The following is a 6000-nucleotide window of genomic DNA, read 5'->3' on the forward strand; positions in this document are numbered from 1 at the left end:
GAGAGGGGTGGGGGTCGGGTGACCGTGAAGATGATGTACGCGTCATAAACTCATCATCCAGCACGGCAAACTGGATCAACAGCAGCACATACGGAGCAGCCAGGGAACTACACTGCGACCAAAATGGTCACATATGCTTATGTGCATATGTGTTTATAGCATCCAAGTTGGCTTCATTTTGCGTGCAAGCACGTTGTGTCTCTCCGGTTGAGTGTCCGTTCACGTGCTCTCTGTTTCTCAATGAATTTGGGTGCGACGCGAAGCAACCTCAGTGTCACATTGTATCCTTTCATGTTTCTGAACTTGAGCAGAGTTTTACCATTAGAGGTCTTTCTTCACTGAGGACGCGCGGCGGGACCCGAACGGTTCCGGGTTTATATTTTAAATGGTCAGTCGGGTCCGGGTCGGTCCTAGTTCATTACTTCGGGTCCCAAGTCTGATTAATATTGTGTGTAAAACGCGAGTCCATCGGAGAACGGCCGCGAGCGCTACCGCGCTAAAGCTCGAGTGCTGTTTCAGACCACGCGCCGCTTCATTTTCTTTATCCCATTTTTTTATAATCTTATGATTAATAGACCATATCTTTACTAAAATCTAAACAGTTTGCACAGAGAGTGTAGCAAAAAGCAGTGCTAATACTGAACGAGCAAAGCTCAAGCTGCACTGAAAAAAGTGCACAACGCATGTCATTACTCTAAAGAAGTTTTTATATTTGATCTAACTCAAAAAAATAAATTTTCTGTCCAGCCATCAGTTTTATGTAAAAAATGTGTTTGATTTAAATTAAAAGTAAGTCCTGTTGGTGTAAAGTAAATAAATTTCTGTAAATTAAAGTAAAAATATTAGTTTCCATTGTCACGTGACTTACGTAACGTCATCCTGGTCGTGCGTGAGGACGTTCAGCTGAAGTTCAGCTTTCCGCCATCTTGTTATACACTGCACCGATGGATGAACTCCGCGTCGTACAATGGGATTCAAGAAAATTGGTAAGTAATTTTAAACATACGTTTTGGCGTATTATTAACATTATACATGTGTGATTGTACTGTTGTTTTACATACGGTTAGTATTACTTAGTGGTGTACCGGTCGGATCGCAGTTGATTGAGCATGACGGTTCGGCTCACATGCGATTCGCGGATTAATGCGCAAATTAAAATAGGAAACGTTTAATCATTTGCACGTGTTTTAAAGGCTTGCAGATGTTAATACCAAAGTGATTTTAAACAATTTCACAGCAAAAAGGCGCTAAAGTGGGCAGTTTATATACGCATGCGGATGAAAGTGTCTATATGCCCTTCAAAGATCAGAACTCTTGATGTGTAAACTTTAGCGACAGTTTTTCTACTTTGCCTCATACTGTAGTCGATTAAAATGCATTTGGTCAATAGAGCAATGCGACTGTTTATGCTGCATCTCCTTCCGGAAGCGCTGTTTGAAATTCGCGCTCCGTTTCTGTGTAATATTATGCACTCAAAACTGCACACGTGGAGAGACGAGCAAACATAAAATCTTTCGGTTCTTGACAGGGTCCATACAAACAAAATGATCTCCAAAGTATTCTTTTTTTTAAATAAAAACTTTTGTTTATGTCACAAGATGTAGTGAACATGTAAATGTCTAGCAATTATCTATTATTTGTTCAGGCCAATCATATCCCATCCCTGGAGAGACATCAGCAAACATTATGACAAAGACGTTTGCCTTACGCAGACAAGAGATTGTGGAAAACCAACCTACTGTTCAAGAACTGCAAGAAAGATTGCCAGAGGAGGTAAAAGCATTTATTTTATTATAAAATGTTAAAATGTGACTTGTACTGAATTAACCATAGTTTTTACCATAGGATGTAGTGCTTTTGAAAATGTCTTAGATGCTCTAATTATATATTCATTCAATGTTTTGTGTGTATATCTATTTTACAACTAGTTCTAGAAATAATTTTTTCAGAAGTGTATTTTCTGTTTCTCTTACTTTCAGATTAATGCAGAATTGCGCATCACGATCTTACCTTGAAAATCAAGATTTATGGCCTCTTTAGACAGACAGAGCTCTCATGTTATTAGGAGCAACGGTGGAGTCCTCCATGAAAAACTAAGGACACTATTAAAGTTATGGATCAGGTATTGGTTGCATGCGAACAAAATTGCTTGTGGCAATTAATTTAGTAGTATTTTGGTCTAAAATAAACAATACATCTTGAACATTTTGTAGAGTCTGGACGTAGAAATCAGAAGAGAAAGCCTGCTGAAGTGCCTGATTCATGTACGATTCATGTGAAGATGCAAGCTGTCTGATCAAAGAATACCAGGTAATGTTGACAATGCAAACTACTGAAATTTTCTCCAACCATGTTTGCCTTAAAGGGATAGTTCACCTTAAGATAAAAAATCTGTCATCATTTACTCATCCTCATGTTGTTCTAAACCTGTATGAATGTCTTTTTTTTGATGAACACAAAAAAAATATTTTGAGAAATGATGGTAAACACACAGCAGATAGTGACCATTAACTTCCATAGTAGGAATAAAAAAATATGATGGAATTTAATGGGTACCGTCAACTGTGTGCTTACAGTCATTTATCAAAATATTTTCTTCATTTATCACAATACTTCCAAAATATTTTTCCTACTATAGAAGTCAATGAACACTATGCTGTGTGTTTACCATAATTTGTCAAAATATCTTCTTTTGTGTTCTTCAGAAAAAATACATTTATACAGGTTCAGAACAACATGAGGATGAGTAAATGATGACAGAATTTTCAGTTTAAGGTGAACTATCCCTTTAAAGGGAAACACCACAGTTTTCCAATATTTTATGTTCTTACCTCAACTTAGACAAATTAATCCATCCCTATCTTTTTTCAATAAGTACACTTAATCTTTGTACAGTGTGTCGTAAATGTGTTAGCATTTAGCCAAGCCCTATTCATACCTTAGGTTCCAAACAGGGATACATTTTGAAGCCACCAAACACTTCCATGTTTTCCCTATTTAAAGACTGTTACATGAGTAGTAACATGAGTAAGTATGGTGGCACAAAATAAAACGTGATTTTCTAAGCGGATAAAAAGTGAGAACTATATTGTATGGCGGAAGAGCACTTAGTTTGCAGCACTCTGACCTCGGTCGCAGTAACATCATCAGAACTCTCCCTCAAATTCTAAAAAAAGGGGGACTAGTCAGGTATGATGGTGTAACTGCATGCTGTTTGGATCCTAAGGAATGAATGGTGCTAAGCTAAATGCTTAACATATGCACGCTACCGCAATTAAAGTATTAGCCCACTTCTGAATTAAACATTCCTCATAATTTACTCACGTCCATGTCATCTAAGATGTTCATGACTTTCTTTCTTAACTAAATAAAAGAAATTAAGGTTTTTGATGAAAACATTCCAGGATTATTCTCCATATGGTGGACTTCAATTACACACAAATGGCTGAAGTATTCTTCAGAGAATTTACGCTGTATGTCCTACGCCTTCCCTATTCTACTTACGGAACAAACGCTCGCAGCACCAGTTCTGTTTTTTCTGTAAGTAGAATAGGGAAGGCATAGGACAGGGCTATTCAAATCTTACCCTGGAGGGCCAGAGCACTGCAGAGTTTAGCTCCAACCCTGATCAAACACACCCGAGCAAGCTAATCAAGGTCCTCATGATCACTAGACAATCACAGGTGGGTAAGTTTGATTAGGGTTGGACCTAAACTCTGTAGTGCTCCGGCCCTCCAGGGTAAGATTTGAATAGCCCTGGCGTAGGACATACAGCGTAAGCTCTTTGAAGAATACAGAAAGCTGAAGCAAGGCGATCATTTGTGTCTATAAACCAAATACAGTTGTATTTTTTTTAAAGGGCCGATCATTTCTTTGATAAGACACTTATTCCTCGTCTGGTATAGTTTAAAGCCCTTTAAGCTGCACTGAAACTAATTTTTGTCGCCTTGGGGTTCTGAGCATGCGTCAAAACCGCCGCCATCTTAGATCAGGGGCCTTGTCATAGGAAGTAGGTAAAGCAGCTATCTCCGCCTGTACTTCGAATTCATGAACGATACCAGACTTTTGTGCTGCGCATGGGTGAAAGGGCTACTAGCACTATGCATTACAGTTAGAAAAAGTAAATTTTCATAAAATCAAAACTTATTTTTTCCTGTACTAAAAACATGTCTGACTGTTGAAACGAACCAAAAGAAAACCAAGAAAATCGCGTTCATGGCGATTTATGGTGATTTATGGTGATTTTATTTCTGTTACACCATTGCGTACAATGACGCCGATGCGGGATTCCCCTGTTTCAAGATGGCGGCTCTGTTTGACGCATTCGGTCCAATGAACTGCCGTAGCCAAGGCGACATCTAGTGTACATATATATGCACAGTCCCTAAATTGGTCTCTGTTCTTGTATGTTTTTAGGCTGACAAGAGGGAAGAAGCGGAGAGGGAATTCAAAAAGACCACCATGGAATTTTTTGTGATCCGTGAAAGTGATGCTCCTAATCCTGCACTGGACATTTTCATTGATGATGTGGAGTAATAAATGAGTTGCCCTCTGTTGCATGTGCATGTTTGGACTCATTTGAACTGAACTTAAAATATCCTAATGGACTCAAATATACCTTTAAAGCCTTTCAAAAAAAAATGTCATGGACGTAGACAGTAAGCAGATGAGCCGAAGGGTGCAGAACCCCTCTTCAAAACTGCAGGAGTAAATTTGTTTCCTTTGACCCAGCTACTGAAGGTACATTTTTGAGCCTTTTATACAACATTAACTGTAATACTGTTTACTAAACCTGATTAGTTTTATCTTGATTAAGTTTTATGGTTTATCTATCAACCATAACTGATTCTTATTTAGAATTTACATTTTATCCAGTGTGTCTACAAATACTAAAAACTGTTATACAGTATGTGTTTTTATAACAATACTATACATATTGTTGAAATGTTTTATGACAAATTGTCAAGATTATAATGTGTTGACACTGTTAGACAGTGTGTATTTGTACAAAAAATGTATATTATGACAAAATAAATTGTCAAAAGTTTGATGCTTGAAGTCATTCATCTTAGACAGATGGTAAAATTACACATTCTGAAAGTAAATAAATTTCTTTATATAAAATTAATATTTTAAATTGTATTTGGTTAGATGTAAAGTAAAAATTTTGCGTCAACTTGTTGAATCAAATACATTTTTTAAGTTTAATGAAATGTCAAATATACTTTGTCTTAATGCATTAACGTAATTATTTTACTTTGTATTTGGTTGGATATTTGGTTTGATGTAAAGTAAAATAATTAGGTTAATGCATTAAGACAAAGTATATTTGACATTTCATTAAACTTAAAAAATGTATTTGATTCAAAGATACTTTTTGCTTTGGCTAAGTAATGGATAGTTTATTTTGTTCAAAGTAAAAATTTTAGGTTGATAAAAAGTAAAGTAATTAGTTGTAACAAGTTGACGCAAAATTTTTACTTTGATCCAATGAAACACTTTTTTCAGTGACTCAGGATATAAAAAACGCAAAGCTCTAATGTAAGTTCTGTCATCGGGACAGCAAGTAGACTTTTAAATCAGAAATAATTAGTGGATTAAGCTTTTTTTAATCGGCAAAAGAGAAATAGAAAGCAGAAGCAGTAAAAGTGCCTATCTAATAGAAATTATTACCATTATAACATCAGTCACATTTATAATCTATAGACCATTTCACAAGATGTAAACAACACTGGTCCAGAAGCACTTCCTGTTTCCGTTTTTTAACACTAGATAAATGTTGGGATAAAATAAACCAACAGAACGTATAAACCTGAATTATCTGAAGTTAAACAAACATCTTAAAGATAAGAATACATGTGAAATAAAAAAAATAACTGTCACAAACTGTAACAGGAAGTGTTTCTGGACCAGTGTTGTTTACATCACTTGAACTGGTCTATAGACCTGCACTGAATATTTATAGGCTATATACATAGTATTGTATATATATTGAGTTTG

General features: G+C 36.2%; 1 long non-coding RNA gene across 1 annotated transcript; it reads left to right on the plus strand.

Moving 5' to 3' along the window:
• The first annotated feature begins 737 nt into the window (after positions 1-737).
• On the plus strand, positions 738-5047 carry LOC135743984 (uncharacterized). Its single transcript, XR_010530635.2, has 5 exons — positions 738-986; positions 1646-1773; positions 1980-2122; positions 2214-2310; positions 4417-5047. It is a non-coding gene; the product is annotated as an uncharacterized lncRNA (long non-coding RNA).
• Positions 5048-6000: the final 953 nt, after the last annotated feature.

Source organism: Paramisgurnus dabryanus, chromosome 2 (assembly GCF_030506205.2).
Source record: "Paramisgurnus dabryanus chromosome 2, PD_genome_1.1, whole genome shotgun sequence".
Lineage (NCBI taxonomy): Eukaryota > Metazoa > Chordata > Actinopteri > Cypriniformes > Cobitidae > Paramisgurnus > Paramisgurnus dabryanus.